The following is a 23,699-nucleotide window of genomic DNA, read 5'->3' as shown; positions in this document are numbered from 1 at the left end:
TTCGGAATGTATTAACATACATTCAATAATAGATATGGTACCTATGTCCCCAAGTTTTTCCCCCTAAAACCTGTAATTCCATCACAGGCTTTTTGTTTTCTTTCTTTGAAACTGACTTCGTATACTTTCAGTAACTTTTCTTTCCTTGCATTGCTTCTACTTGCATTCAAATATTTTAGGTTCATCTCATGAATCCACTCTGAGGTATCTTCTTAAAAGCATTGATAAAAGTGCCTACTCTTGACTTTTCCATTTGATTAATAGAAAATAATTATCTCACTCTCTCTCGTGCAGTTTGGTTAATTAACTGATATAGGCAGCACAAATAATTTCTACAGTAGTGTACTTATTGTTTTAAGAATTATGTGAAAATCAGTCTCTTACTACATGATTAGATTTTCAGATCTGGTAATGAACAAAAATAGTCTTTCTGTGCCATCTTTTAATGTGTTTTTAATCACCAGCTAAACAACAAAGAAATGTCTTTTAAAATAATTAAGACTACATATCGAGTCTCCATAGGATGTCAACAATAAAGGGGTTAATGAAGCATCCAATCATCATGGAAATAATCGAAAAATGTCTTGCCTTAAACAACCCAAAGCAATTTCTGCAATCTAAATGCATCTGTGCTGGAATAATTTCCATAGCATCAGAACATTTTTCATCCTGCAGAGATTCAAAGATGAAAAAGAGAAAAGCTTACAAATGATGGCAACCGCCTATGTAAGTGGAGCCAAATATTTAAATGAAAAATCTGTCAAAAAAGCCAAGCTATTACAGTTTCACAAACCAAGCTAAACATCATGGCATGACCTCAGTCGTGGCATCATTTAGAACTATGAAAGAATATTACAATGAGAGATTTCCATTTACACATTGTACATAGCTTCTCAGCATATTAATAAAATCGCCGCTACGTGTTAAAGCAATAGATGCTTTTTTTTCACTCTTTATAATCCACGATCAGTTCAAGGGTCAAATCAAATACCAATTCATTGCATCTTTGTGAACATCTCACTCATAGACATGATTGGAAATAACATATACCCAAAATCAAATGAAATGAACGTGTATTTAAATCATCTGAAGACAGAAATGGCAAGAATAAAAATAATGATACTACATAGAATTTTCTGTGTAATTACTTTAACAACTCAGTATGTTCTATTCATCTACAAGCTATAGTACAAAAGTACAGTATTTGGAAGCTGAGTTCAAGCACTTACTAGCTTATTATTGAGCATATTGTTTAGCCAACTGTCAATAGGAATTAGGCTCAGAGAGATCAGGAATTACAACAAACTTATTTGCTTTTATATCCCTAATTTATTTATTAGTAAATTATATTAGCAGAATAGTGCTCAATGTGCATTTGCTAAAATAATGAATGTATATAGAATCTCTCTGATCTTTGGTTTTCTTCAGTTCTGTTAAATGGGAGCGATAATGCATGTGCTGTTGTATGTATTAATGGAAGTGTACATACTGCAAATAAAAATATAATAGGCACGTAATACACGTTCATTAAATGGTATTATTGTAAAAAAAGGCTTACAAAAATATATTACACGGTTTCTTAAGAAAAGAGGATTTGTTTTTGGCCATTAAGTGGTATACTTGCCATGAATGTTATCTTGAAGTATAAATTTATATGTGTCTATTGATCACTATTTAGATGAAGAAATAAGGTCATATAGCAATCTAAATATAGACCTTTTTTGGCTTCTTTGGTCGTATAGACTGGAGACACTTCAGACTTCTTAAGTAATAATTTCTAAAAAGGCTTTTTTATGCTCTCCATGTTATAAAAATTGTACTTTAGTTCTAGTCCCATTTGTTTTCTTGCTATTTGAATGAGGTTTGGTATAATCTCCACTTATTATCAGGAGAGAACTAGAGAACAATTAAACATGGAGACAGAGGCTGTTTCTATTTAATGTGACTAAAATCAACATGGGAAACCAATTCACAGATCCAAATGATTGTTTTTCCCTTATAAGTGAGTTGTTTTGGCTGAGAATATAAATGTTCTACTCCATAGACTTGGTGCCAGTCAGCTTGGATTTACACTGAGAATGGAATCCAGATTTCTCACAAAGGCTGTTTCCATAGAGCCAAGAATGAAATGAAGAGGGGCCGTTTCCTTGTAAATAGTTAGAGAAACAGAATAATTGTTATAAAATTGTTGGTAACAACGTAGGAAATGTGCAGCATACACGGCTTAGATACATGATTCCATTTCAAAATTAGTCCAAATTATATACTTTCTACCTGATAATATTCTTAGCTTTGATAATGCTCAGAACTCATGGGGATCATTGGCATTTTGTAGAATGCAGTAAATTGATTCATTTTAAAGAAGCAGTGGAAACCAAGAAATTATTACATGAATATACTCCTTCTGCAAACCCACAACAAAACATCTGGGCTCAGATTTGCATTGGGGGGAATATATTTTATGTTCCTGGCTTTCAGATGAACATTTTCCCATATTTTAATGTTTCTGAAAACAAGAAACAGAGTTGACAATCACCTCTAGGGGTTGGATTTTCTATCACTACTTACATTCATATTCTCAGAGTTGGTATTCAAGTTGCTCACAGCAGTAAATTCTCATCAACAATGTCTGATGAGTTTAATTATTAAGCGTTCAGGTCATTCTTATCATATACTTTAATAGGTGAATTATAATTTTATTAAATTATTTTAAAGCACACTATGAATGCAAAATGGAATTATTAATAATAAAACAAGTTATGAAATAAAAGCTTAAAATACAGCTTCAACAATTCATATTTTACAAGGCTTAAGAAGAATTAAAGTAATTGTTCTGAATAGAATTTAGGATTAAAATATTACTTCTTTACACTCAATTATCTTTATTTAAAACACTCTACTCATTTCCTAATATATATTGAAAAATACATTGCATTATATTTTCATATTTCCAACATATTTAGATATAGCTGATCTCTTTTAGTTTTTTCAGGGCTTATACCTTAGTTAAACCAACCCCAAATTAATTCAATTGATGTATCTGTAGTTTGCTAAGTTATAAGGTCTGAAAATAATTCACTGCATAGATAGCTGTAGGTGTTAAATATTAACTGACATGACGTGACAGGCATTTCATCAAAGATTTTTTTAATACTTTTACTTTTAATGAGTTACTGAAGAATCGTAACATATAATTATAATGTTTACAAGCTTTAAGCAGTAATTAGAACATATATAAGATTTAATGGTGGATATTATATTGAATTGGGAATACGCTATGATTATCAGAGATTTTTGAACATTCAAATTTATAAAATCTATTAGTTGTGCATGTTCTCTAACATATATATGTGTGTGTATGTTTATATATATATATATATATTTCTGATTGGAAAACAATAAAAAAGGTTTAAGAGAGAAACATTTGCTAAATGTTTCCATTAAATAATTAGCAAATAGAAAGTAAATATTTCTGTAATTTTTAAGTAATGGAATGATTGTTTCATTATAGCCATTTTAAAATCTTTGTAAAACAATTGTATATCCTCTAGCCCAAGACTCCATAATGAAAATTTTGAATTGTTGACTAGATTGCTGCAAACTGGAACAGATCTTTTGGTGTGAAAAAGTAAATTATCATTGGGGAAACTTTTGAAATCTAAAATTATCATAAAATATCTTAATACCAGAGAAGGTAAAATATTCTCTATGGGAGAGAGTAGAGCACAAAGGCTAGAAACATGGGCTCTGATGATCAACTGCCTTTGGACTTTGTACAGTTTATTCATCTACCTTCCAGTTTCCTTATCTGTAAAACCATGGTAAGAATAGAATCTAGCTCATAGGACACTTCTGAAAACTGTACATTAGAAAAGTGCCAGATACACTGTAAATGACTAATAAATGCCAGCCACTGTTATTATCTTGATAATGTATCCTTCACATCTATATTCTAACATTCCTAGTACTAACATCACTTATCTTTGTTCAGTGATGATGACAATGATGAGTGGAAACAGCAGCACATGCTCCAGCCTTCTAGGTTGTTATAAGAATCAATAGATAAAACTCTCTTTGAATTTAACATCCTATTGTATAAATAGTAACTGGGCAATTTAAATTTAATTCACATTTCAATTTTTTTCTGTTTATTATCTGGTTGCCTAACACCCCCTCCCCACCACACACACACACACACACACACACACACACACACACACACACACACACAAAAGACCAAAAGACAAATAGCAAAAAGGAACAAAGATCTACAGACTTGCATCCTGATATAAATAAACAAGAGTTATGTCTATTTCTCTAGAATATTTGCTATTACAGTATCTGAAATGTAAGTTCAGAAACTGGTGGATTATAAACCACTGTGATCATCACTCTTTTCAAATACCTATTGATTTTAGTTCTTGACTTTTAATTTTTCCATTACTTAAAGAGTTTTATATCTGACAAAATTAAAGTTTGACATGTTAGCATTAGAACATAACTTAGAATCATCTTTTATATGTTTAAAGTAACTACTTATTTGAACACAATAATAAAGTAATGGAGGAATAGCCACATAAGAATCCTTTTGAGAAAAAGTAAATAAAGGCTGGGGGCAACTAGTCACCATATTTTCTGCGTGTCTAACAGTGAGCCACTTCTTGTAACAATACAACTCATGAGTATTCAAGAGACTTCAAAATGTTGAGCCAAAAGCATGTGTTGTAGAATGGTCCTTTCATGCCTTTGATGTACAAAGCAAATCAGCCTGAAATCATCAGAGAATTGCCATGACAGGGGTTGGACAAATCTCAGTATGATCAAAGCATTCCAAGCCAATGACATTTGAAAGGAATTAAAGCTTTCTCCACTGAGATTTAGCCATCTTCTAAACAGAATAAACCTAACAATGCTAAGATGGATGGGTATGTTAAGTATAGCTAGCACTCCTCCAAACCATCAGGATGGTGCTTCATTTATTAAAGCAGTGTGCACCATGCCTATCTGCATACTATGGAACTGTTTGAGGAAAAGCTTTCATTGCCCTTTTTTTGGTCTTCATAATATAGTCCAAAATGAGAAATTACTCACTGAAAATATTATTTAATTTATTTGTCATACTGTAGATAAGGGATCATTAGGCAATTTTGAAAAGAGTTATTGAGAATTGATCTTTTATTTCTACGGATGCAAAAAGTCTGTTAAACTAATGCAACTGTAATAAGAACAGCTATAATGAAATTTAATGCCTTAAAATGTTTTAATGATTCATATGACAGTTATTACTTATCTGGGAGGGTAACCGAAGTGCTAATATATATTGTTATCCCTGACATGAACAAAGGTTAAAAGGACGGATCATAAATTCAAAGCTTGCTTTTGCTTTGCAAAGCACATCTTCAAGTATTGTATTCTCTAATATTCTGAAACACCATTCATTGAGAGAAACTAATTGAAATATTCTTTGCATAGAACCATGTTGATTGTTTTAGAAATGTTAAACAAGGAGTATTATATAAAATGGCTCTGAGAACTACTTGATTTTACACATTCAAGAATAATTATGTAAGGTAATAAACTTGTTCTAATTTAGTTTTGTAGATGGTCGTCCACTGAAGGCAAGTAGATTTCGTATAAAGCCCATATAGGAGAATTTCATTTTGATATATTTAGGTAGCTCTGTGCCTATTGGAATAGAGCTAAACAGTTACACGTATTTATACCATTCACCATGCTTATAGCATTTGCTAAACATATTGCTGAGGATTTACTGTGAAAAACATGATGGGCATTCTAAAATAAACAATGTGTAATCCACACCTCAAGAAGCTTGTATTAGGGTGGGGAAGATAGGCATATAATTAGTCCTATGGTATGGCATGGCAGAAGACCCTAGAGAATTATGTGGCTTGAGTATATTCTTTTTTAGAAGTAGGAGGCATAACAGGAGAAAAATAGTGATTGGTACCAAAAATATGTGAGGCCTCCCATGTTCCGGGTACTTTTATTCTAAAACACCACAACAGATGAAAATACACGGACACCACATACAGGCACGCACACACACACACACACACACACACACACACAAGGCTGACGTTTTTAAGGCATGGTAAAGGCTTTGAAAACCATAGCACACTGTGTAGAATGTGGGATGGCATCATGTTACTATCCCAGAACCAAGAGTCTGCCTTTTTTGATCTAAATTTTATCTTTGCCACTTTCTGTGGAAGCTTGGAAAATAAAAGACAACAGTACTTAACTCATGGACTTATTGTGAGGATCTAATGAGATAATGTATACACAACTTGATAGATATTGTCTCCAGTGAACATTTGCCATTATCCTTAATATTCTTAATATTGCTACTATTATATTTTCAGGTCAATAAGTTTTCCTGTTATCTTTCTTTATTCATTTTAGATTTGGGCTTTGATAGACAATATTTTCTAAAGAAATATTAGTCTATTATGTCTGATGGCTCAAGTAAAGTGACAATGGAGCTTGAGCTGGTGACCAGATTTCTAGATAGAAATCCCTTCCTCTAAGTTTCAGTGTCCTCATGAGTAAAGTAGAGGTAATCATATTGTGAGTACTAGCATCTCCACACTACTTACTCTTTTAATGATAGCCAATCATTTGGATGTTATTTTTTTTATTTTTTTGCAGTACGCGGGCCTCTCACTGCTGTGGCCTCTCCTGTTGCAGAGCACAGGCTCCGGACGCGCAGGCTCAGCGGCCATGGCTCACGGGCCCAGCCGCTCCGCGGCATGTGGGATCTTCCCGGACCGGGGCACGAACCCGTGTCCCCTGCATCGGCAGGCGGACTCTCAACCACTGCGCCACCAGGGGAGCCCCGCAAGCAACTCTTAAACGTTCTAATATTCAAATGTGAATATAAAATATACCTACTTCTTAGAATTTCATGAAGCAATGTGTGCAAAGAGGAAGCATCCTGCTTCACACATTCGTGTAATTTCAATAAATGTTAGCTTTGCTAACTATAATAGATATTTCAGATTGGGGGAATGATTTATAAATATTTAGAACTGAACTGAAGTTCTTAATTTGCATTTAACCATTTAGGCTGATATTTGAAATATCTAACAAAAAGTCTAGCTCTTCCCCCTCCTCTTGGTCTCAGACAATCCTCTTTTATAGAATTTCTTTTTTCTAGAGATTTACTACAACTGAAATGCTATTTTTCATTAATTTCCCAGAAACTAACTAAAGTCAATGTATAGGAACTAACTTTAGTTAATTATTGACTGGCCACATTTCAAACGTGGTCCCAAATAGAAAGAGTGTGCCGCTCATTCTTTGAAGTGTACATTTTCATATGTACAATACACTTCCCAGAGAGAAGTTAAAACAGACCAAGAAATAGCAATGGCATTTTAATATAAACATCCCATGAAAATGAGCACTGGTGAATTAACAATGGAGTAGAAAATTTCTGGGCACCTGCGCCAGCCCAATTACAACTTTTAAGAAATTTCTACTCCCCCCCTTCACCTCGACACATTTGGACTACGTGAGCTCATCTCCCTGACCAAAATCAATTGAGTAGATACCTCCCCTATAGTAGACTAATTAAGTTTTCTTTAAATGTATTTTTTGAGTCGGGTCACTGGGGTTCAAGTCACTTTGTTGGTTTTAACAACAACAAAATTCCAGTTCTGAACAATTTTATGCAAGAAAAACAAAAATCAAAACAAAACAAAAGGGGCTTCCCTGGTGGCGCAGTGGTTGAGAGTCCGCCTGCCGATGCAGGGGACGTGGGTTCATGTCCTCGTCTGGGAGGATCCCACATGCCGTGGAGCGGCTGGGCCCATGAGCCATGGCCGCTGAGCCTGCGCATCCGGAGCCTGTGCTCCGCAACGGGAGAGGCCACAGCAGTGAGAGGCCCGCGTACCGCAAAAAAAAAAAAAAGAAAAAAAAAAAAAAATTAGAGAAAGCCACTCTATGGGGCATGGGGGCAGGAACAGGCAGAGAGAGAGTGAACCAGAGATTTGGAGTATGCCAATGTTACTAATGACTCTGGTTCCTGGTTCCAATGCTTCTCAGTCTAAACTACGCTTATATTTAGGTACAGTAAAATATTTCTGTATTTACAAAACAAATTAGTTTTATTAACATTAACCAACTGGGCTGTGTCAAGTCCATCCTTTGTCATAATTGCCATCATATTTTTATATAATTCTAGTGCTTTTACAATATTATATTTTTCCACTGAGAGATAAATGTACAACAAAAAAGAAAAGAATATGTAGGCTCGAGGGTTGCTCATAGAACCAACGTCTATGAAGCATGCCTTAAACAACTTTCTTAAACTTCACTTAAATGATAAAACTTTTGATAGGCTTCCTATTTCCAAGTCAGTTTTTAACTATGAGATCTTTAAAGCAATGTATATGGAGACATATAGCATATGACTAGAATTAATTAGGTAAGTTTCAGAATGAAACAGCTGCATGAGTCATAAAATATGTGTTAAATATTGGGAGAGTTCATAAATTTTACTTTCTAACAAACAAACCATTTTATGGAATTATGTATAACTCTGTACAATTAAGAAATCTGCAGTTGAGTTGGTCTTCAAAAAACCAGACCATAGTTGCTTTTTTGACCTACATTTTAAAAATACGACAGCAACTTTTTTCATGGCTTTTAATTTTATTTTTCAAGAGGTAACTTGAATCAAAACATTTCCTGAAGTGTGAAATTACCTTTGCTTTTATTTGTTGTTGTTAACCAATTATACTCATATAACAAGGACTCCTCTGTCCATCCCAAGTCATGTTGGGTATTGGCCCAGTGGTTCACACGTTCGTGCTGTGAACTTATATTTTGTCCTTTTTTAAAATCAGATTACTCTATAATATAAACATAATTCTGTTTTGTTATTAGCCATGGGGAAAAAATCAATAAATCCAGTGCACTCTGCACAAAATTAGAGTTTATCAACATGTAGACACTATCTAATTTCATGGCTGGAATTGCTCTAACATTATCTCATTTGGCAATGTCCTCATGGATGAATCTATTTCATAAATTAAGGCAATTTGAAGTCAGGCTTGAGTAAGACTACTTTGACCTCATGATATTGGGCCTTAGATTTCTCTAATTTGAATGGGATGCATTTAAGAAAATAGTCATATTTTTCTAACTGTTTTAGTGTCTTTAATTTTATATTATGTAAATTACATATGGCTGCAGCTATTAGAGGAGACAATTTAAAAGCTGAATGGCCCACTTACTTGAATCCTTAGCACTTAAAACATTTCTGCAAATAATAATACTGCCTTGCACATCCAAAAAGAATTTTGCTTTCCAACTATTTTCACACCTATCATTTGTTTATACTTTGTATATTCTTGAAAGAGAGATGGGTCACAAGGGTACTACCTCTATCTCATTATAGAGAAGACTGATCTCCAGTGAGATTAAATGATATTTGAAGGTCCCACATCTAGAGCCCTATCTTTCAGTTCTCCAAATGAAAACCTCACCAGCTCCACAGAATCAATGTAAATTTAATATGGCATTCCTTAGCCTGGCAAGTAGCGTTTGGTAGAACTGTGGAGTTTTTCTCCAAATATTTCATGGACCCATCCACTCCTCTCCATCTCTATTGTCACCTTGATTGATGTTCTCCATACTTCAACAGGCGCAAAGTTGGTCTTCCTTCTTCCATTCATGAGTTTTAAAAAATGAGCTTTTTGTATGTAAATCACATGCCAAAAGCCTCCTCAATAAAAGCTAAGTGACTTTCTCATGGTCACACAACTAGTCAAATGCATAGCCTGGAAAAAACCCATCTCTTCTGACTATTAGATTCCTGAATGAAAATATAAACTTCTGAAAGGTATATACTATGATGCATCACTGCAGAAACTAGCAAAGTATCTTAAGCATAATAGGTTCATCAGTAAATACTTTGATTAAATACCACCATAAGACCTTGATTAAATCAAGGTCAAGACTGAGACTAGCATCTTATTAAATCATCAATGCCTTGCCCTAGTGATATTGTGGTTATTATGAGATCAGCAAATATTAAAATATCTACAGGCTACATTTTGAGTTGCTTTCCCAGGTGCAGTTTTAAACTTGCAATCACAGGGGCAGCTTCTTAATGCAATTTCTATTTATATAATTTCCTAGTATATTTAGGCAAACCTCTTTGAATAGAGACATTGTGAATATATAGAAGTGAAAGCAGACTTTTAGCTTTAACATTACTTCATTGATGTTCTAAGGCCGAAAAACCCCTTCAGCAATAAGGGTCCTCAGCTAGATAAGCCACTGTGTCACAGAAGGCCCCCAAACTGATCTTCCTCCATACCAGCCAGCTTCTGCCAGGCAATTCAAGAAGACAGTGCTTAAAAGGACTTGCAAGTTTGACAAAAAAAGTTGGAGAAATTGATTGGTATTTAGAGTTTAGTGGTCTCCTCTGGGTATTCCTGGATTTCTGTGACTGATTTTGATGAAGTGTTTTTATTTGTCTCCCTACCCAGAGACTGCAGATGAATTTGCAACAGAGCAGCATGCCTCCTGTTTAGCTTTGTCAGGCACCACTTAGACATGTTATAATTTATTTTCCAGGAAAAATATTTCTCATGAGGGCTTCTGGCTAACACAGTTATAAAAGCAGCTGGCTACCGTTCAGCCTGTTGTCTGCTGGCAGCTGGGCTTCCCTATACAGGCTGAAAAGAAACATAACTGGAGGGGAAAGTTGTGGAATATGGGGGCCGGGACCAAACACCCTACTTATGTAGGCCTGAGTCTCCTCTTCCTGACTGCTCTGGGTGTTTAACAACTTTGTAAGCATCCTATTAAGTCTGGCAGGGAGTGCTGTTATTTCTTGTGTGTGTGTGTGTGTGTGTGTAGCGGAGTCGTATCTTAAACAGGCTTTGGCTTGTTTTTGTCATTATGCAGACTAGATACTGCCCTTGAAAATACATTAACTCACCCAGCTAAATTTTTTCTAACATAGAACTTTCCAGATAGAGCTTCAGATAATTACTTTTAGAGCAACATATTTTAAAAAGCTTCAACACTGAATTCACACACTTTGTGAGGAAATGTTCATATTATTAGAGGTACGGAGAAACTGAGATGAACTGATATTAATGTTCCTTGATATACCCTCACTCTGAGGCACGTGCTGCCTCAGTGAAATAGTCAGCAAAATTCCTAAAGGATTTAACTTATTTTTTTCTTTTTGACTAGTGCAGAAACCATGTATCATCAAGTCTCAGACATTGTCAATTATAATACAGTGTTTCTTATGTACCACTGAGAAGTTAAAACTTCTGCCACATAAATAATATCATGTTTTTTATCACGTTGAATTTGTCACTTTTAATTGAAAGAACTCTTTTAGATTAATCCGCACTTAGATTTTTATCATAGCACTCTTATACACAAAAAGGAAAATTTAATGTAAACAATCATTTTAAGAAATTCTTAAAATTTCTTCACCCCGTATCCAATTATTCTGAATCATTCTTCAACTCTGAGCCATCAGTGGCTGAATTTTCTTACAGGGTGCCACCAAATTCACTGGCAATGAAATATTTTCTTAAAAGTGCCCCCCACTCCCCACCAGTATTGCCTCCAGGAATTTTTTCCAAATTTGCTGACACCTATTATGTAAAAATTGATGCTTCTGTTTTCTTACTTGTACCTGAAGGTGTCAACAGAAAATTCTCAGATAACAACTAGGTCTTACATTATTTCTTCATTTTATCTGCAAATGGCTTATTCACTGAAACGTCAACAGTTGTCCAGTCATGCCTCCAGGAAAAACAAAGTCTATGAACGCACAGGCAATAAAAATTATATCCCGATTTTAAGATATCATTGATCATGATGGGGTTAAGGGTAGGCTGCCCCAAAATATGACAAAGTGGCATATTATTTTGAATTAAAGTTACTTAGGGAACAGCCAGTGCAAGAAGGACACTCTGACCCTCCACTCTGTCACCCTGAAAGCAGGAAATAAATCTCCCAGGTACCATCCCTGTACTAGGAGGTAGAGAGACATCCTTATCACCAGATATAGGGAGTTCAGGGTCGAGAAGGCTGTGTAAATAAACTCTGCATATTTTGTTCCCTAACTAGTACACAAGCCTAAGTTTCTTTGTCTTGTCAGTGCTCACAAATTTATTGTTTCTTTGTGTAACAGGTATATAAACAACCTGCTTTTGTTGCTTCTTGGGTCCTAAACCTGTGAGACCTCTGTACGTATTAAATTAAATTTTTTCACTGTTAATCTATCTTGTATCAATTTAATTATTAGATCAGTCAAAAGAACCAAGAGGTTTAGGGGAAAAATTTCCCCTGCCAACAACTGTAGGGTACATCCATATTTTCAAGATGTTAAAATATGGAAAATATGTATCTTAGATTTTAAAATATATGTAGAGGATGAATAGGCTGTGTGTATATAGCAATTCCACTGTGAGAAACAATGTAGAGAAATTTCAGAGGGAAGAAGCTTATAATAGTTTGGAGTTGATTACTGTCATCATCAGAATCACCCAGGGACCTAAAAATATGGGCAATCCAACCATCTAGGAAGTAAGGACAGGGCATCAACATTTTTAATAACCAGCCCTGGGATTCTGATGTAGTCAGATTAGGGGAACACTTCTGTGGAAAGCCCGGGGTTCACTGGCTGTGTCTTGATGGCCATCACACACTTTACACAGAATGATCAGATAGCCAGGTTTTCCTGGGATGGTCCTGGTCTATGCCTCTTGTCTTACCATGATTGTTATCAGCATACACTTTTACTCTTAACAGTGTCCAATTTGGGGGTATTTTATAAGGTCATCTAATTTTATGTTAATGGGCAAAAGATGTATGATCACAACTAGAAGAAACTGTTTCTGTGACCTTGCTGTGAAATGTAAACAGACTCTTTGTTTAACGGCAGTTGAAACCCCACTGGTGAATTCACTATCAGGCCACTGGCTAAGAGTCCATGTTCTGAGAATTTGTCATCAAGAAAGGAAACAAAACAAAAACAAACAAACAAAAACCTCTTAAGATAAATAATCTTTGCTTTGAAGACTATAAGGCCCAAACAAATCAGGACCATCTCTAACACAGCTAACTCTAGAATTACATTTGGGGAGTGTGTGGGATTTTTGACTGTGCACCTTTCACTGTTCTCATATTTATTGTTCAGAGGCTAAAATCACACCACCAGAAGTGACAGACTCCTGTCAGATTGTGTCTGTCATTGCACGGAGGCCACTTTGGGGACTTTTCTAGATGATATGTTGAGTTATTGCCTTTGGTATGGCATTCATAGTGAAATCTTCCAGCAGAGCCTCTTCCCTGATCTCAGTTTAACATTAAAATGGCACAAGAGCAAACCTTCACCTCAAAGACAGCATCAGTTCATTCCATGGAAATGAAGGGACAATTTTTAGTAAGAGCACTATCTGTACAGAGAGGAAGTAAGTTCTTTCCAACTGAATCAAAAGAGCTAAAGAGATGTAAGTTTCAGAATATCTGTGGGTCAGTTCAGAAGAACTATTCAGGAGAATTACAGAATTTCTGTACTTGTGAATTATGTGATGAAACAGAGTTTGTGAACAAATTGTCATTTAATACTAGATATCATTTAAACTCTATTAGACAATTATTTTGGAAATACATGAAAGCAATTTCTGCTTAGATGAGGGTGATAACTGTTTTAACCATACAAATCATTTGGTAACCCACATGTTGTGCATTAGAGAATAATGAAATATGAAAAGCGCTTGTTCTGTGTCTGCCTCCTTTGGCTGACATAGGACTAGTGGTTGAAAGTTATGAGTAAATAGATTTTGGATCCATATGATGATGGAATTTCTGGCATTTATAACTTGTCAGAGTTGTTAGAATAATTTTCTTGCTTGGAGGTGAGGTCCCCATCTTTGGAGGAATTTGATCTAGAACAAAATTCTTAAAAGTGTGACGTGTGTACATCAGCTGCTATGGTCTGAATATGGCGTGCCACCCAAAATTCATATGTTGAAATCCTAAGCCCCAAAGATTATGGTATTAGGAGGTGGAGCATTGGGGAGGTACTTAGGTCATGAGAGCGGAATCATCATGAATGAGATTAGTGTTTTTATAGAAAAGACCTCACAGAGATCCCTAGACCTTCCACCATGTAAAGACACTGCATAACGGTGCTGGCTATGGACAAGGAAGGGGGCCTTCACCAGAGTGTGACCATGCTGGTGCCTCGATCTTGGACTTCCCAGCTTCCAGAACTTGTGAGAAACAGATATCTGTTGTTTATAAGCCACCCAGCCCATGGTATTTTGTTATACAACCTGATCAGACTAAGACACCACAAGATGTGCAAACATTTGCTGGTGAGTACAAAGAAAATATTAGAGAATATAATCCAAAAATCTTTTAAAGGTTTTAGTACTATCGAATATGTGGAATGACTCTGGTCTTTCATCAGGTCTGCAGGGCAGACCATAGGGTTTGATGTACTGTGATGCTATCCTGAGGGAAGTGTAAAGTTCTACAGGAGACTGGTGGAAACACCCTCACTCTTTTGTTCATTTTCCTCATATTGAAACACAGATGTTTATGTGAGCCATGCTAAATGAATTTATGAACTATGTTCTAAAGTTCTGAACAAAGTAACTTCCCTAAACTGATGGTATAGTTTTAAAAGATCACTGCACATAAACCACAAATTTAAGACAATACTAATAATCTAAGCCCAAGTAGGCAAAAAAACATGGGTAAGCCAACACTCGGTCTACTGTTCATTAACAACACACTTTTCCTTAACCACAATACTAGGTTTAAAAAAATCATCAGGTCTAATAAGAAATTGGTGAAAATTTTGGAATTTTCCAGGGGTCATTGGAAATATAGATGAAATTTGCTTCATCAGTGTTTATGTTGTCTTGAGATATGAGTATTAATGTTAAAATAAAGCCATCACAATTAGCAAGATTTTTTTTTTTTTTTTTGCGGTACGCGGGCCTCTCACTGTTGTGGTCTCTCACTGTTGTGGTCTCTCCCGTTGCAGAGCACAGGCTCCGGACGCGCAGGCTCAGCGGCCATGGCTCACGGGCCCAGCCGCTCCGCGGCATGTGGGATCCTCCCGGACCAGGGCACGAACCCGTGTCCCCTGCATCGGCAGGCGGACTCTCAACCACGGCGCCACCAGGGAAGCCCAGCAAGATATTTTTAAAGTAAGCATTCAGAGTCTCCTCTGAAGTCTTTTCCTTATGAAAGACAAAAATTTTCTCTTTGAGGAAACATTCGTTTTTCCTGACACAGTAAAAATGACTGAGATATTTTGTGGCAAATGATTTGGCAACAAATTAAAATGCATTATTTTGTTTGCAAATAGTGTCGTCACATGCATTGAAAATGTTGCTGAAACTATGAAGAAATACATATTAGGACAAACTAAGTCATTTTTGTTATACAGCTGAATAAATAAAATACATTTTTCCAGCCTTTTTTTGGTTTACATATACATTTGCTAGCTAGCATTTCACATATAAAAATAACAACTAAGGCAGCTAGAAAAGAAACAATGTATCCAAAAAGCATGTCCTCAATAGTAATAAGTGAAGGGGAAAAAAGCTTTAAGTGGGGAAGAAAAATTTTAACTGCAAGGACAACCACTAATGGAGCAGTTTATCGGACTGGAATTGAGAGCAAGATAGACAGAAAAAGAGAGCTACTGTGGAGTAAAGCTGAAAAGCTATCACTACACTTGGAAATCCATTCAATGAGTCTTAGCAGGGAAGCTATTAAAGCAAATAAGTTGAAATTAGAATAATAACAGGTGCTACAGACAGTTCAAGGAGGATAACAATAACAATAACAAAGACATACTTTGAATGACAGAGAAGCTATGAGAATCTTTTGTATTAAGTGAGGTTCACTGGTCAGCTCACTGTAAAAATAAATAAATGAATAAATAGGTAAATCAAATGCAGAGTGAAAAAAAGTATTCACCTTTTTTAAAAAAAACAGCTATTAAAAGAGACAAGGGCTTCCCTGGTGGTGCAGTGGTTGAGAATCTGCCTGCCAGTGCAGGGGACACGGGTTCGAGCCCTGGTCTGGGAAGATCCCACATGCCGCGGAGCAACTGGACCAGTGAGCCACAAATACTGAGCCTGCACGTATGGAGCCTGTGCTCCGCAACAAGAGAGGCCCATGCACCGCGATGAAGAGTGGCCCCCGCTCGCCGCAACTAGAGAAAGCCCTCGCACAGAAACGAAGACCCAACACAGCCAAAAATAAATAAATATATATATATATATTTTTTTTTTTAAAGAGAGAAAACCATTTATTTTTTTTTATGATGGCTGGCTGTCGAAACTATGCAGCTTATAAAATAATTTTGAAAAATGACCACTTAATCTTTCCCTTTGAGTCACTTTCTGCTTTAACAGGGAGTGAGAAAATCACCATTATTAAAAAAACGTATACAAGGAAAAAGTATTTAGAAAACGAATGCTTGGAAGTGTTTTGATCATTTTGTGATTTTGTTACCAAATCAACTTTCATATGTGCACACTAAAAATGGAAACAGAATTTTCTAATCTATGCTCAAGAAAAAGTTTCAGCATATCTTGAACCCATGTGTTAAAATACACTGAATTATAAGCCTTTCCAATTTGTTTGAGAAAAACTGAGCTATATAACCAAACATAGAAATGTTACAGATAAAAATTCAATAAAAATCGTTCCATAATTAGTAGATGTGATTAAAAAGTATGCATCATGATTGAGTAATATAGTAAACAAAACAAATCATGTACTTCTCCTTATACCTGTGTACTATTGAGAGTTACTATCTTTCAGTCACAAAAGTCATTAATATCACCTATAAAAATAAACTGAACTTAAAATCCAGATATTTGGTCACTGTAACATGGAGACTATATTCAGATTTTCAAAATATTTTTTAAAAAATCAATCATGTTATATTCAGTAAGAAGGTATTAATATTTTTACTGTGATAAAATAGTTTTTACACTTAATAAAAATATGTTTAAATATTTTTAAAATATTTTTCATCTTTTTTCTTATTCTTAAATATAATTTAGTTTATGTTTATTATTTTAGTTCAGTAGCCTATACAATTGACACATTAGGAAATATATCTGACTATTAAATGCAAATTTCCTTATTGTCTTAAAGGTTTTTAGGCTTAGACTCAAAAAAACAGAAAAAAATAGATTCCAGATCAGATATCTACGCAAGATATGCTAAGAAATAAAGAAACCAGACTAGCAGCCATGGGCTCATTACTTAGGTGAAGAATGTATGAGGGGAAGGTAGGAAATCCATCAAGCAGACTGTAGAGAATTCTTTTAAGGAGGGACATATTGGAAGACTAGGGCATCTTCTCTGCCTTCCTCCATGTCCTTCTCTAATCAAACAGAAGGACTTCAAGGAACCACACTCAGAGATTATGAGATTCCTCTAGACTTTGAGGAATATAGGGGCTCAGGTCAGAAAAATTCTATAAGAGTGAGGCTGGCTAGAGAGACATGTGGTAGCAGAATGAAGATAGCATCCTCTTATAGGAATGAGTCACATTCCCACCATGGTAGACAAGATGTTTTGTCCCTCATGTCTTCGTTAGGGAGTCTTAAAATGGGCTTTACTCAAATGGGTTTCATGTAACTGTGAAGACTCTACTGGAAAGTAGGCACCGAGGGGAGGTCTAAGCAGACAGACGGAGCACTGCCTTTATCAGCAAACTATACTTACAGAACGCTAGAGGTGGTAAGCTCCAGGGAACCTGCAAAAGTACTCCAAACGACAAAAGATTCCATAATGTAGAAGTATTCTTCATCCAGAGAACCCTGGTAAAACTTACAATTCTCTCATGCAACACTTTGTCTGCCCTAATTTCACTTTGCTCTTCTGCCCATCCCTGGAGGACCAAGAATCAGCATAGTAGAGGAAGATGTGAAGAAGAATAAGTTGGGGGAAGAGAAGAGAAATTAAGGGTGCCCCCAGTCCCTTTTCCCATTCTCACCGTTAGCTCAGCCAGCTCACTGCAGACTTTGAGTATAAGTTGGCCCAACCCGGTACAGAGGAAATTTAAGTTGGATGAGTATTAACACTATGAAACTATGATCTGGACTTTTTTTTTCCACCAAGCGATGCTACTGGTTTAAGATGAGATGCCTTTGAGGTAATAAAGCTGTCTGGAGATAGCCTCAGCGACCAGAGGGCAGACAGAAGAAGCAAGAAGGACTACAATCCTGCAGCCTGTGTAACAAAAACCACATTCACAGAAAGATAGACAAGATGAAAAGGCAGAGGGCTATGTACCAGATGAAGGAACAAGATAAAACCCCCAAAAAACAACTAAATGAAATGGACATAGGCAATCTTCCAGAAAAAGAATTCAGAATAACAATAGTGAAGATGATCCAGGACCTCGGAAGAAGAATGGAGGCAAAGATTGAGAAGATGCAAGAAATATTTAACAAAGATCTAGAAGAATTAAAGAACAAACAGAGATAAACAATACAATAACTGAAATGAAAAATACACTAGAAGGAATCAATAGCAGAATAACTGAGGCAGAAGAATGGATAAGTGACCTGGAAGACAGAATGGTGGAATTCACTGCTGTGGAACAGAATAAAGAAAAAAGAATGAAAAGAAATGAAGACAGCCTAAGAGACCTCTGGGACAACATTAAACACAACATTCACATTACAGGGGTCCCAGAAGGAGAAGAGAGAGAGAAACGACCCAAGAAAATATTTGAAGAGATTATAGTCAAAAACTTCCCTAACATGGGAAAGGAAATAGCCACCCAAGTCCAGGAATTGCCGAGACTCCTATATAGGATAAACCCAAGGAGAAACATGCCGAGACACATGGTAATCAAATTGGCAAAAATTAAAGACAAAGAAAAATTATTGAAAGCAGCAAGGGAAAAATGACAAATAACATACAAGGGAACTCCCATAAGGTTAACAGCTGATTTCTCAGCAGAAACTCTACAAGCCAGAAGGGAGTGGCATGATATACTTAAAGTGATGAAAGGGAAGAAACTACAACCAAGATTACTCTACCCAGCAAGGACCTCATTCAGATTCGATGGAGAAATCAAAAGCTTTACAGATGAGCAGAAGCTAAGAGAATTCAGCACCACCAAACCAGCTCTACAACAGATGCTAAAGGAAATTCTCTAAGTGGAAACACAAGAGAAGAAAAGGATCTACAAAACCAAACCCAAAACAATTAAGAAAATGGGCATAGGAACATACATATCAATAATTACCTTAAACTTTAATGGAATAAATGCTCCAACCAAAAGACACAGGCTTGCTGAATGGATACAAAAACAAGACCCATATATATGCTGTCTACAAGAGACCCACTTCAGACCTTGAGACACATACAGACTGAAAGTGAGGGGATGGAAACAGATATTCCATGCAAATGGATATCAAAAGAAAGCTGGAGTAGCAATACTCATATCAGATAAAATAGACTTTAAAATAAAGAATGTTACAAGAGATAAGGAAGGACACTACATAATGATCAAGGGATCAATCCAAGAAGAAGACATAACAATTATAAATATATATGCACCCAACATAGGAGCACCTTAGTACGTAAGGCAACTGCTAACAGTTCTAAAACAGTAACACAATAATAGGGGGGACTTTAACACCTCACTTACACCAATGGACAGATCAGCCAAACAGAAAATTAATAAGGAAACACAAGCTTTAAATGACACAATAGATCAGATAGATTTAATTGATATTTATAGGACATTCCATCCAAAAACAGCAGATTACACTTTCTTCCTAAGTGCGCATGGAACATTCTCCAGGATATATCACATCTTGGGTCACAAATCAAGCCTCAGTAAATTTAAGAGAATTGAAATCATATCAAGCACCTTTTCTGACCACAATGCTATGAGATTAGAAATCAATTACAGGGAAAAAAACGTAAAAAACACAGACACATGGAGGCTAAACAATACATTACTAAATAACCAAGAGATCACTGAAGAAATCAAAGAGGAAATCAAAAAATACCTAGAGACAAATGACAATGAAAACACGATGATCCAAAACCTATGGGGTGCAGCAAAAGCAGTTCTAAGAGGAAAGTTTATAGCTACCTACCTCAAGAAACAAGAAAAATCTCAAATAAACAATCTAACTTTACACCTAAAGGAACTAGAGAAAGAAGAACAAAGAAAGCCCAAAGTTAGCAGAAGGAAAGAAATCATAAAGATCAGAGCAGAAATAAATGAAATATAAACAAAGAAAACAATAGCAAAGATCAATAAAACTAAAAGCTGCTTCTTTGAGAAGATAAACAAAATTGATAAACCATTAGCCAGACTCATCAAGAAAAAGAGGGAGAGGACTCAAATCAATAAAATTAGAAGTGAAAAAGGAGAAGTTACCACAGACACCGCAGAAATACAAAGCATCCTAAGAGACTACTACAAGCAACTCTATGCCAATAAAATGGACAACCTGGAAGAAATGGACAAATTCTTAGAAAGGTATAACCTTCCAAAACTGAACCAGGAAGAAAAAGAAAATATGAACAGACCAATCACAAGTAATGAAATTGAAACTGTGATTTAAAATCTTCCAACAAACAAAAGCCCAGGACCAGATGGCTTCACCAGCGGTCTTGATGGCCTAGATGTTTGCCTCCTCTTGGAACTTTCCAGTATTTTTCTTATAGCGCATCTGCTTGTTGCCAAACCAGTTGGGGACCTGAGAGGCAGTGATTCCACACTTCTTGGCAAGCTCCTCCTTAGCCTCGTCACTAGGATATGAGTTACTCAGGTGGGAGTAGAAACACTCATTCGGGACCTCAGTGGCCTGTTTGCTGAAGTTACGGTTTTTTCGTCCGGCATCCAGGAACCAGAATGCAGGATCATCGCCGCCTTGCAGGGGCTCTGCTTGAGTTGCCTCTGGATGGCGCTGAACTTCCGGCGGATGACGCTCACCATGTGCTCCGTCTCCTTGGGTGCTATGAACTGCGTGCGGCTTTGCTCCCTCAGCAGTTTCAGGACGTGGGCTGTGAACTTGCTTCGTGCCTTCTCATACTTCTCCAGCTCCGAGTGGTACATGTGGCGGACCTGGGCAAGTTTGCTGCGATAGTCCAAGTGTTCGATGGGGTTGTTAGGGGACACACCTCCCCAGGAGGCTGCAGTGGTGGCAGCTGCTGACCCTGAGCCATCCCCTTTCTCGGGGTCGGCCACAACCTCTGCCAGAAGCATGGTGTCCAAGTGCATCAGCTGTAGGTCCACAGGCTCTTCCTCTTGGGAGTTTCGAATGCTGAGGGCGGTTTTCTCCTCAATTTCACGAAGGACGTTAATGAGAGCAGGCTTCATTTGGTGGCAGTTTAGGACGTGTTTCTTGGCCTGGGCCTCGCTCGTCCAGGCTCTGGTCGGTGATGGTCCCTACCTGCTGCAGAATGTCCCCGCGACCTCCTCACATCCCGCTACCCCCACCAGGGTCTCCGCCGCCCAGAGGTTCGCCAGGGCCCCCAGGCTCCCCACCCACCAATCCAAGCCCCTGCCCCCGACCCCACCTGGTTACTTCCCTCCCAAACTCGCTGGGTGTGCTTCTTCCTCCGTCCCAATCCCCGCCCATCTCCCCCGCTCCCAGCTCTCCCCGGGGTTCATCCTGGCCCTGAAGGGAGATCTGGGGTACTGCTGGGCACCCCACAGGAGACCCCGGCCCCCGGCTGTGGAGAAAATGGAGTCAGAGAGAGAAAGGACGCCCAAGCGCAGCTGTGTGTGGACTGGGCATTTTTAATGAGGACGTTTGTCGAAACCTTGGAAATTACTGGGAAAGCTTTGAGGACCAACCTGAAATTTCAGGTCAGAGAATATAGTGGGAAAGAAGAATAAAGCTGCTTTCTTTGTACCCTATCAAATCTACCTCATTTCTTATACTTGTTCTATTTTATTTTTAGCATTAATTTCTATATAAAATCCAAGAAGTCTCATTTTATTCATACAAAGTATATATCCTTTAAGATGGGTTTTATCACTCACTCCAAACCCATCACCAATAATAAACCCAAAACAGATGACAGGGAAGATGTTCTCTACCTCAATTTCAGATCTAACAACCACCTAGTCACCTACATAAAACATCTAGGAGACAGGGCTGCCTCTTTCCTCTCCTTCATTCTTTACATCTAGCCAGTCAACAAATGTGGTTAGGTATCTACAATCTGTACCTTTCATCTTATTCCTATTACAATTCAGTATCTCAAAATTTCTCCCATGAATCTCTGCAGTCAACCCTAAAACTTTCTTGATCAATTTCACTCTTTCCAGGGCCTTGCAAATCATCTCTCTAAATCATAAATCAAAAATGTCTTTCCTCTTTGTAAAGAATATTGATGACTGGTAGAGGGGCCACACCATTCTTCTGTTTCCACAGGAAATTAGAACATTTTGTGAGTGAAAGGGGCACAGTTACTAATTGTTCTGGAACAATAGGCAGACTAGGATGTCCAAGACAAACTACCATGTTTGGGCACTACACCCATTAACTAGAAAATAAAAGCTAATACATATAATGCGACAAGTAAGTTCCTCGGTTATTTAACTCTTGCCTACCTCTCCAGCAAGGTCTCTCACCACTCCCTTAATTTACATTCTTAAACCAGAATGGTCTACTCTGCTGTCCAGATGAATACTACTTACTCTTTAAGGTTAAGTTCAGATGCCATTCCCTCTAGGGAACTTCTTATTTCTTCAGTCTGGTTTAGCTGCCTCTACCAGGAATTTTCACATTCCCTGTGCATGTGGCTCTAACTTTAGTTTAAAGAGGGTTTATTGTTTTGCTTTTTAATATGCATTTTTTGAAGTTTATAAAATGATATTTAAAATTTTATTACCTATTATTTTAAATTTGTATTTATTACACAGAAAAGTTGGAAAAATTTCTTAACATCTAACCTCATTAGTTTGTTTATTTCTAAAATGGGTATAATAAGAGTATGTACATCTTAAAGTTGTGAGCTTGTAATATATGTAAATGGATTTGTATACCACTTTGAACTGTTGTTATTTAATAATATCTGTAATTATCTCAATCATTATTGAAAGCATTATTATTACTATAAAATAAAATTTACATAAATTTGCAAGATCAGACCTACTCAGTGTTGCAGGGGACTGAATTTTTCGCTCTACCTCAATTTTATTGAGGAACACTGGGAAAAATTCATCAGAAAAACAAAAACTAAAGTTCAAAGGAAATCCTTATTTTCTTTTCAATGACTTTCATGTGGATAATATATGGTTTGATCAGCATATATTTTACTTAAAAAATGTACCTCTTAAGTTCCATCCGTGAAACAGTGTGGAGATTTTAAAACATGTCCCTGAATGCCTCCCATTAAAAGTGAGGTCTTTTTCTCCTCTCCTTGAATCTCTCGATTGCCCTGGGTCTGCTTTGATCAATATGGTACAGTGGCAGTGACCCTATGTAATTTCTGAGGCTAAGTGACAAATGTCCATGCACCTGCTGTTTTGTTTGTGAGAACACCTGTTCTTGTTGCAAGTAAGAAGTTTGACTACCTCAAGATAGCCATAGTGAGAGAAGCCCAGGGCACATGGAGAGGCTCCATGAAGGCTGCCAATACGCCCAGCTGTGCGCAGCCTTTCAATC

General features: G+C 36.8%; 1 pseudogene; it reads right to left on the bottom strand.

Annotated features, from left to right (window-relative positions):
* The window catches only part of LOC117311883 (pre-B-cell leukemia transcription factor 1-like), a 122,637-nt pseudogene extending 99,882 nt beyond the window's left edge, over window positions 1–22,755 (bottom strand).
* Window positions 22,756–23,699: the final 944 nt, after the last annotated feature.

The sequence above is a fragment of the Tursiops truncatus genome, chromosome 3 (genome assembly GCF_011762595.2).
Source record: "Tursiops truncatus isolate mTurTru1 chromosome 3, mTurTru1.mat.Y, whole genome shotgun sequence".
Taxonomy (NCBI): Eukaryota; Metazoa; Chordata; class Mammalia; order Artiodactyla; family Delphinidae; genus Tursiops; species Tursiops truncatus.
The sequence above is the reverse complement of the archived record's forward strand: the minus strand, read 5'-3'. Positions and strand labels throughout refer to the sequence as shown.